General features: G+C 42.2%; 1 long non-coding RNA gene across 1 annotated transcript; it reads right to left on the minus strand.

Annotated features, from left to right (window-relative positions):
- Positions 1 to 574: 574 nt before the first annotated feature.
- On the minus strand, positions 575 to 7489 carry LOC118495082. Its single transcript, XR_004897402.1, has 3 exons — positions 7479 to 7489; positions 5665 to 5671; positions 575 to 679 (listed from the first exon to the last, which is right to left on the minus strand). It is a non-coding gene; the product is annotated as an uncharacterized LOC118495082 (long non-coding RNA).
- Between the last annotated feature and the right edge of the window lie 3599 nt (positions 7490 to 11088).

The following is an 11088-nucleotide window of genomic DNA, read 5'->3' on the forward strand; positions in this document are numbered from 1 at the left end:
CTCCAGTTTCCAGAGCCAATCGTTTAGGAGAAATCAATGTGAATTCCAAAGTGCACCTATGAGCGCTCAGAAAATGGCGAGGGGAGGGTCTTCAGCTAGGACAACAGGCAGAAGGGAAAGACTTAAGATCGGAAAGTACTGGTTCAAAGCATGTTAACCCACCATTAAAATGACAGAAATGTTCTTAAAGGCACACTATGCAAGATTTGTACCTTAATAAATGACAGCTTCAAAGTAATTTTGATGGTAATGGAACTCGTAGTAGGGTGAATCATCCCAATAGCAAAGCAGGGGGGGACGCCGCTGGCAAAACCGGCAATGCAGGTTTGAGAGGTGGCGCCCTGCCAAATCTCGCAAGAATCACGACTTGCCTTACGGCACGACGTTACATACATCAACAACATGTAAGAAGCAACCACTATGGAAGACACCAGCACGCACTTCAGATGTGAATCATGGCAGAGTCAATGAAGAAAACGAAGAAAGTCAGAAGAGTCAATGAAAAGAAAATGACAAACTGACCGCGTGAGGAAATGGACAAGAGTCCCACTCAGTCAGGCTCTCACTCGTTGACGAGAGCTAAAAAGCAGCAAAGGTAACGTTAAATACATCTACTCCACAGCGACTCTAGGGGTCGCTGTTTGACAAAAATGGAAACTGCATAGTATGCCTTTAAGGCCTCATAGAATATTTATGAGTTAGTTTTTGCAAATATTTTGACTTTTTTAATTTAATATAAAAAGTGGGTAAATTACAATTTACACTGTTTGTTAGAAACCACTACACACAGGCCTGAAATACACACACACATGCTCAGGACCTATTCATGCACAAATGGAGAGATGTCAGCAAGAGCATCTTGGCAGTGCCCAGGAGGTGAACTGGCATCTCTCCAGCTCCCAATCCACACTCCGTACTTACTGGTCCATACGGGGACTTCAACCAGCGACCCTCCGGTTCCCGACCCAACTCCCTACGGACTGAGCTAATGCCACCCCAGGCAATGAAGGGATTTACACATTTACAAATGCATTTTGTCTGACTTGAAATTCCCAGCCATCCGGAATACCGTTTTCAAGATTTCTTCCGAATGATTTGCCCAAAATGTGTCAATCAAAATGTAGAATGTGTGTAAGACCTGCCCCCAAAGACAGGTAAACCAATCAGGCTAATCTTTCCATGCATTGATATTTTATGGGACTTTTACTGTGCTTACTGCGTCGAAAGTTTCGGGAATACAGTGAGTGTACGTTAGGTCACATTTTGACACTTTAGGAGACTCCTGGTAGCTGCAGGGCCCAAAAGCGCTGCACATGGATAGTATGATATGATATGCTATTTTGCTAACGTGTCATGGCACTAAGTGGCCCATCCCACACGGAATTACATGAAACCGATTTAAATGAAATCCACAGCTTCTGGTTCAATGTCCACACGCAACATACTCTACTTTACACAAAATAAAGAATAAAGATATCATATTACAGCAGTCACAACATGATAGTGTCACCCACAAATTGTCTAACTAGAGCTAAACATATCATACATAAAACTACAAAAGCCTTATGGAGGATGTGTGTGCATTCACATGGATCTCATTCACAGAAAGCATGAAGCAGTCATTAGTTAGTCAGTCTGAGGGTCTCGGTGAGTCTTCAGATCAGACTCCTTTTATATATATTTCTGCCACAAGCCCAGAGCACATTATCCCACCAAACATGAGCGTGTGTCTGGCCCCTGTTCCCCCAACCAGAATAACACCAGGTAAATGACTTTCTAACTACCCGCTCATTGTTTCCCTCTTCAATCGCCCTTGTCTTTTCCTCATGCCGTCCTGCTCTAATTGAATCACCATAGACTCAGTGCATCAATTCTAACTTTGCTATTGAGATTTAATCGGGTGTGCAGGAGACCGGCTTGGCGGGCCGAGGGGTCCTTTTGTGAGAGGCCCATCTGTTAGTGACACAAGGGCCCCAGATCGGGCCTGGCCCAGAAACAGAGCGGGGGTGTGGAAGGGATGACAGGATGGCAGGATGGACCGCTTCCCCCAATGTGACCCCAAAACCTCCCACCCCTCACTTCTTGGATGTGATCTGTCTAGGCTTCTGCTGTCACAACACACACAAACAGACACACACACACACACACACACACACACACACACATACACACACACACACACACACACACACACACGCACACACACACATACACACATATAGAATGGTATAACTTTACTTGTGAGAACATAATTTGACGCGTTGGAATTTTATTGCAACTTTGGTTTTAGTTCATTGCTGAGATGTGGGAACATTGCAATGTCACTAAAAAGAAGTAAGATGGGCCGAGAAACTTAAAAACTATGTCTACCATGTTATAGTCTATATAGACGACCTTAGACTTCCGGGATTGCTTCGTTGCTGCCAAAAATGTCGCCGTATGTCATTCTTTTCGGCCGGATGTCCGTTAACTTCCTCTTTCTTTGTGTTGGCGTTCTAAACTCCGGTGGATTTCTGAGGACTATGGTTAACTGCTCCTCAGATCTCTGCAGGATAAATCCAGACAGCTAGATAGACTATCTGTCCAATCTGAGTTTTCTGTCGTATGACTAAAACAACCTTTGAACATACACATGTTCCACCAAAACAAGTTCCATGCAGCGCTTAGTGCCACTCATGACAATTGTGATTGGTTTAAAGAAATGCCAATAAACCAGAGCACGTTTTTCTCCCATCCCGGAATGTTCTGTGGACTAGCCAGACCCTCCTCCGCAGCGCTGTGAAAGAAGGTTTGGCAATACGAGACTAACCATGTTAGAGTCCCAAACTTGGATGACCCATCTATCCAACACATTCTCCAACCTAAGAAGTTTGCTGGCTTTATATCAATATCACACTAGTTCCACCTTGCTCCTGACAGACAAGTATGAATTCACACGGCCACCAGAGGTTACCAGTAAACATAAACACACATAAACATATGTAATGTGTTTGTGGGGAGGACAGTCTCATTATTATGTACAATAATATCAAGAACACAATGTATCAATAATTTACTATACGCTGTTAAACATGTAGATGGGTGTTTGAATGCTCAGAAATACTGATTCATCTATTGACACCATCTTCGTGTCAATTTATGAATATTGACTGACAGATGAAATCATTGACAGACTGACAGATAAGACTGAGAATTGAGAATTGATTGCTGACCACCACACTGACAGATTGAATGACTGACATACCAATAGTAATGACTGGCACATACAAACTTACTGACTGGCCCAATGAGCGATTGCCAAGGGCAACCAGGAATAGGGGTTCAGCTGTGCATTCAATAGTGTGTGAGTGTGTGTGTGTGTGTGTGTGTGTGTGTGTGTGTGTGTGTGTGTGTGTGTGTGTGTGTGTGTGTGTGTGTGTTTGGGACGAACAAGCGTCTGTGAATGGGAATAAATCAGCCAATAAATATTCAATCAGGACAAAAAGAGGCATGATTAAAAGGACTGGAAGACTGTGATGGTGTGATGGGGCCATCTTAGCCTTGGCCAGGGTTAGGAAGCGTGCGGAAAACAGAAACCACACAAGCAATCTTTTTTTCATATCCTCATTTGATAATAATACACAACATATTGATGTAAGAATGACAGGCAAACATTGTTTCATTAAAACGCTTTAATGCATCAAAGATTTGATCATTTTCAAAGCCTTTTAGAACAAATGGAAATAGTATTACCTTTAACAAATTAACCTGCATGCAGTGTTGTACACAGGCTCACGCATAAATATACAGTACAACACAGTCATTTACCAGCCTTGGTCATTAAAACATGCCTTTAAAAGTACTCCACTCCCATTCACGAAATTGGTAATTTTGTCTTATTTCCTGAAATTAAATAATATATAACATTCTTTGTATAGTCATCAGTAGAGTTGGGTGTCGTTTGGATGTTTTCCGATACCGGTGCTAAAACGATACTTATAAAATGGTGCCGGTCCCTAAACGGTGCCTGAACTGATACTTTAAAAAAAATTAAAAATATAATTTTTTTAAAAAGGAGCACAAAACGACAGTCTGCAACATTAAAGAACGACTTGCTAAGGCCATATGGTCAAATTAAATGATTTATTAAAAATGTAATAATGATAATCTATTTCACCAGTAAATATGCTGGTAAACGACAAAAACAAGCATTACATGGGAAAAGTTGTTTTTTTACAATAACTGGCGAGGCGAGTTTCAAATGAACGCATAATCTGTGTTGTCAGTCAGTCGGCGGCTGCAGACTGTTGGACGTCCCGGTGTTGGAATCCTCTACAGTGAAAAAGAGTCACACTTCACACCGTTTAGCTGTCAGTATTTTAACCGTGTTTAATCCAGCTGCTAGCTAACGCTAGGCTAACGTTACCTGCTGCCAAGTGTAATGTTAACTAGCGCTACATGCAGTGATGTTTCTGTTGCCTCTAACGTCCGTTTCGGAGCATCAGAGAGCAGCGCAGACATTTAAGTAGCACAGAAATGTGGCACCGAAATCCGCGTTATTTGGTCCAGTAGATGCCTTATTAGCACCGGGTCTCGGTACCCAACACTAGTCATCAGTGGAGAGATCTCTACACATTAGCTGAGAACTGGAACTTCACCCAATAATCCATTCAGAGAAAGCTGCAACACCACCACACATACATCATGTAAGATCTTTATTTGTCGTGGGGTTTCATTAAAATTTGGAAGACCAATTTTCTTTGCTAGTGGTTTAACCTCAATGTTCTCCATTGGTTGAGTTTGGAAGAGGTAAGGAAGAAACATTGATGTCCAAGGCAGCCTACATGAAATACTGTTCACCAGTACAGTAACACGCATGCAGTACATGAGTTCCATTCATGAGGGGACAGAGTTAGCTCATAGTGGGACATGTAATAGTTAGGTATGGAGAGCACTGAGAGTTGAAGCCATCAGAGTGACTTTAAACTCTCTCTGGGAGAAACGTGTTCTCCAAAAGGCGACACGTATTATTAATCATGACCATATTTTGTCCAGTGAGTTTAAACTAATGCTTTCAGGACGGCACTATCGGGCGCTCCCAGAAAAGACTAACCGTTATCCAAATAGTTCATTCTCTCTGCAATTAAGCTGCTGAATGTGGAGTAGCTGTCTTGAATGAAATGTATTTTGCACAAACCTCATATTGGTTATGTGTTTAACATAGGTGGATTGTAATTTGTTATGTGCAATACACACTTTGTCGATTTGTATTATTTTATTTGGTCTCTCTTTATCGTACTTTGTCTTCTTTATTCAGTTCTTATTTCAAATATTTTTCTTGTCGTATACTTCTGGATCTCGCACTTTCCCATATGCCTTTTTATTGTGCTCCCTCTGTCATTGATGACTGGCAGTATGAATGTGTATATATATATATATGTTTCGGTGGACTGTAGAAACTGAATTGCCCTTCGGGGATAAATAAAGCTATCTGTATCTGTATCTGAAAACCCATATTGCATAGAACCACAGCCACACACCATCAGATTTACATATATGAACTATCGTTAAACTTACTGACTGGCCCGAGCTGCAAACTCCACATAAGGAGGCAGGTTGAGGTGTTGTATGTCCTGTTTGAAAAGAAAAGAACACCATTACGTTCTATGTCACATGCGTAATTACATCATGGCTGTACGCACAGAAGTGAAGTAATGTGACAAATGTAGAGATTTTAAACCAAACCACAATTTCTTCTAAACTCAACTAAGTAGTTTTGTTGCCTAAACCTAACCAAACTGTGACCGGTTCACAACATTAAGATGTTTAAAACCGTGACTATTACGAGGATGGAAAACGCTCCTGTGGGTCGTATTAGAGGGAAGGAATAAACGACTTTTGTGATCTTATGGTTGTAGGCACTAGCACAACTTGTTTAGAATTTGGCCAAGATCTTGTTTTGGGTTTAAATAAGCACTAAGTTAAGGCTGGGTCAAGTCAAGTCAACTTTATTGTCAATACTGCAATATGTACCAGACATACAGAGGGATCGAAAATAAATTTCTCTCTGACGCACAGTGCAATGAGGACAGGTAAAATAAGTATAAAGATAAAAGATAAGTAATATAATACAATTAAAGGGCAATTCCGGCGCTAAATGAACCTAGGGGTTAATAACATATGTGTACTGAGTCGACCGTTCTCTGGGATATGTTTTCATGCTAATCGAATGCGTCTCTAGCTTTTAACAAGCGACCGCAAAACCGGTGGTTACCTGCTACCACTAACTTTCAGGGCACTTGGTAAATCACTATTTTCTACCACTAACAAACTAGCACCACACTTAAACGGTAGCATAATGAGGGTCCCTACATGCAAACCGAAGCATTGAGAACTTTGTAAGTGTACAGACAGTTTATTAAAAAGATAGATTATAAAGACAGTAGCGTTCGTGTTTACATTCGGCCGCTATCTTGGAAAACAATCATGACCAGTCGAATCACGAACGCCGTGCAACCAGTAACCAGTAACATAGCTCAAACGCAGTGTTTGTAATTCGACTGCTCATGACTGTTTATAATGTAATATCACGTAATATATATCTACAATACATTCTAAATAGTGCAAATGTAAGGCAAAACCAAACAGTATAGAAAACTAAATGTTTAGAAAACTAAATGAGAGCCTTATTGTCATGGTTACAATAATAACCACATGGTTAAGGTTAGAGAATGACTTTTACTTTTAGGAAGTCACTGTTTCTGACTGTACAGAGCTCGAATGCAGTTATGCAGTAACATGCTGCTTTCCAACAGTAGTAGCAGCAGGACGCATTCAGTTACTCTGCTTACGCTGTGGGTAGGATCAGGTCATTTCTTTCTCATTTTGCAGGTCAAACTTAGATAAAAACAATCCACAATTGTTAAATCAGGTTATGGAAATTTGCAGTGCAACATATGACTAAAACAGTCAGTGTGCAGCTAGTTTGGCATTGTCAGATCCACTGTGTCAGCGTGTGCAGCTACTTCTGAGGGCCTTACAGTACCCAGAAGTAGCTGCTGAGTGAGCGCTCCTCGCTTTCACGCTGCTCTGCTTTTTTCACAGTACAGACAGCTGGGGAACCGGACCCAGGATGAGTCTGAGTGAGACGGAGGCAGCTGCACAGAGGAAGAGAGGTTTTGCCCGGTCAAGCTCCAAGATGACGTTATCTTCACCTTATGCTTAGAAGTGCCGGCTTTACAGCACACAGCAACTTAATACGATATAGTGTTTGGCTTTTGTTTGGTATCTAGTGTTGGCAAAAAATGTTGTTGCACATCCGTAGTTAGCGTAGCTAGCATGCATTAGCTCGGAGGGCTAACTTGGCTTTTCTACTGTATTACGTGAACATCGCTGTCACCCTGAACGTTTTGCCGAACCCTGTTCAAAAATCGGGCAGTTAAATTAATAGTGGAGAGAGCAGACGCTGGTCTGTGCATCTGGCTGTTGCTTTTATTTACATGCTGTAAAGCCGTCTGACAAGCCGTGCATCATGCCACACATACAAACTCTCAAAACAGGCTTACACAGAACGAAAAGTCAAATATTCGTATTGAACAAACGCCAAATCCTGTTCGACGGACAAAATTCTGAGTCATGTACAGCCCGAATTGTTGTAAATTGTAGTGAACAGTGTTGTCCTGCATTAATTCCATGAGGAAATCAACTGATCTCTTAAAAACAAAAGACGGCCTTTTCGGTGAAATTCGGTGAAAACTAAAAAGGAGAGCTTGCGCAGGTATTCAATTCAAATTCAGCTTCTTCTTGCCACAACATCTAAAGTTGCATGCATGTGTGGCATTAATGGGAGGCATACATGAGCTCATATATCACAGCGTGTAACTACATCATATATGATTCTCTGTCTCGCAGTCAATAAGGCAACTGATGCAGAAGAAGCATACACAAAGGAGGATGGTATGTGTGTGTGTGTGTGTGTGTGTGTGTGTGTGTGTGTGTGTGTGTGTGTGTGTGTGTGTGTGTGTGTGTGTGCGTGTGCGTGTGCGTGTGCGTGTGCGTGTGTGAAGGATCTATGGGCCGGCATGCATTAGTCAAATCTACTCTCCACAGTGAGACTATTGGCAGGGCCGAGCCGATAGGACACGGAGGCCGACAGTAAGATGTATGTACTACACCGCCACACAAACACACTGTGATGGAATGCACTGTGTCTGTATCGGGTGTTTCAGCAAATGTTCAGTCATGTATTGTGAAGAGGGATATTAGCTGACTGTGTGTGTGTGTGTGTGTGTGTGTGTGTGTGTGTGTGTGTGGGGGGGGGGTTTGCATGTCAGCTAAAAGCCATACGTGAACTTTGTCACACACCACAGCTTTGTGTGTGTGCTTTTTTGTGCACTACAACTGCTACAGTGTATGTGTGTGTGTGTGTGTGTGTGTGTGTGTGTGTGTGTGTGTGTGTGTGGGGTGTTACACACAGTCCAGCATGTGTGCACATGTTGGACTGTGTGTAATGAATGATATGTGTGAAATGTGCTGGTGTGCCAGGCACGTCAGGCCTGCTTAGCATTGGCCCAGCCCCTATAGAGATGGCTTATCAGTGAAGGTACATATGGAAGAACGGTTTGCCTACGCAGTCTCCTACCACCCCCTGTCAAAGAGAGAGAAAGAAATCCTTATCAGGTAGCCATCGTCTTCCCCTCCATTCTCTTTCTCCCTCCCTGTCCTCTCCTTCCGCTCTCTATCTCTGTCTCGTCTTGGAGATATGCTAATCGCTGTGTAAGTATATCCTGTCAAATAATTACCATATATTAAGCTCTACTCATCTTGGCATATTTTCCCCCTTCCGCATAATCGTATTTGGGCTCCTTCCTTCGGAAATAGCAGCGGACAGAAGGGACTTACCTTAGGCAAGTTAAGCAAGTTAATTTTCATTGATTGAATATCAGGCTCATCAATGTGTGTGAGGAAGAACGTCATGCATGTGTGGTATCAGTTGGTTGATGAAAGACTGGGCACTGGTTATTAATAAGAGAATGAACTCTGTATAATGTATAATATACTGTATGTGCACTATATACAATATGTGGTTCCTTCAGGTAAAAGTTTTCAAACTGCAGAACAATAAGGACCAGTTATAGCTAGCATACTATCGTTAAAGAGTAAGGGCCTTTTCACAACCGGAAGTCTGAACCAAGGTCCGGATGGAGGTTCATGTTTTGGTTACGTCGTATACATTTGATCCGGTAAGTATTGGTTTCCTGCAGTTATGCAAGCGCACTACTAAAGACCTATACACTACAAAACAACGTCCTGTCATCGTCACATATGTGCGCTACGTCGCCTGATACTTATGATTGATTGGTTTGTAGCTCTGTGTTCGAGTTTTCCCAACCTGCTCTCCCCGTGCTGCCGCGGCTCTTTTTGTTTTGTTGCGTTATTGAGAAGGAAGACACAGGAACTTTATTTGGGGTTTGAGGAGCTGCAACTGAACTGACAAACTGAAACCTACACTGTACATTTAATACCACTTAACATAAGTAATTTATTCTCTGCTCTGACTGCAGACAGCTGCTCTGAGCGCTAACACCATCGCTCTCTCTCTCGCTGTGTACACACTAAGCACTGAGCTGTTCCTTTAAGGAGCTACGCTTCTCTTATAACACAAAGATAGCCTGCCAGAACTTACTGTATTTGGTCGAGAAAGTCAGAACCATCCAAAAAATGCTTCCACACTAAAAATGAACCGAACCATGGTTTAGTTTGATCCGGCCTGAGACCGCCTCTTTTGGTCGGACCAAACTTCGGATGTTTGGTCCAGACCGTGGTGCGAGGGAGGTTTCACACCTGTAATTTTGGTTCGGATCAAACTGGAAAAGTCTGAAAATCTGGATCAAACGAGGTAGGTGTGAAAGCCCCCTAATGAGAGAGATTAATTACTACTTACTGTGGAACTCGATATTTCTAAATCAATCCATTAGAATTCACAAAAACACTTGGTTGGAAACTCAGGTTTTGTAGCCAAAATCTACGCACCATTCTACAGCCTACATATGTGCTTAGTGAGCTTGAATAATAATAATAATAATAATAATAATTATTATTATTATTATTATTATTATTATTATTGTGTGTGTGTGTGTGTGTGTGTGTGTGTGTGTGTGTGTGTGTGTGTGTGTGTGTGTGCATGGTTCTCCCAGCCTGGATGTGTCCTCCAGATGACACTCGAGTGACATTGTAATCTACATGACTGATAAATGCTCCGTGTCATTAGAGCCAGGAGAGGCTCTCCATCGCTCTCAGTGCAGCTGTACATCAGAGAGCATTGAACCTCGGTAGGGGATGCCACAACTGGGGTTTTAAAGACTGACACCAGTATATTTGACCTGGAGCTTTTCTGTCTCTCACTATGCCCGTGTTTCAAAATCTTTGGCTCCTTAGCTTCAAAAATTTGAATTTACATACATACAGTACGTTTGTCAATCCATGATCAGATGGATATGCACTTGCATGCATGTATACTTGTGTGAATGTATGTGTATGTACGTGTGTGTGTGTGTGTGTGTGTGTGTGTGTGTGTGTGTGTGTGTTGGGGGGGGGATGGGATGACTGTCATGGTACCCTTCCAGAGAGCCAGTGCTCTCCAAAGAAGCATCCATCTCTGGGCTCTTTTGTGTTGGGAGGAGCAGCCAAGGTCAGAGCTCTCTTTGTGTGCGTGTTCTTGTGTGTGTGTGTGTGTGTGTGTGTGTGTGTGTGTGTGTGTATTCATTCATTGCCTCCTCTAGTGACTCAGTAACAGGATCCTTGGCCTATTAATTGGCCTGACAATGATAAAGGAAATGGAAGTGGATGCTATTTGTCTCTAATGCAGCCACACTCATATTAGCCCAAAGACAAATGGACAGTGTTTTCCCACTTGAGCTATTTTTTAAAGCCCCTCTGAGGGTGTGTATGGACAGTGTGTATATGTGTGTGCATGTTTTTTTATGTGTTATTGAGAGCTTATCTTAAAAATAGATCATCAAAAAATCTGTGAATCAAACTGTTATTGGCAGGAGCAGGCTTATGATGTAGCGATGATGTCAGCACTGAAGTGTTTGTATGTGTACAGTA

The sequence above is a fragment of the Sander lucioperca genome, chromosome 5 (assembly GCF_008315115.2).
Source record: "Sander lucioperca isolate FBNREF2018 chromosome 5, SLUC_FBN_1.2, whole genome shotgun sequence".
NCBI classification, from domain to species: Eukaryota; Metazoa; Chordata; class Actinopteri; order Perciformes; family Percidae; genus Sander; species Sander lucioperca.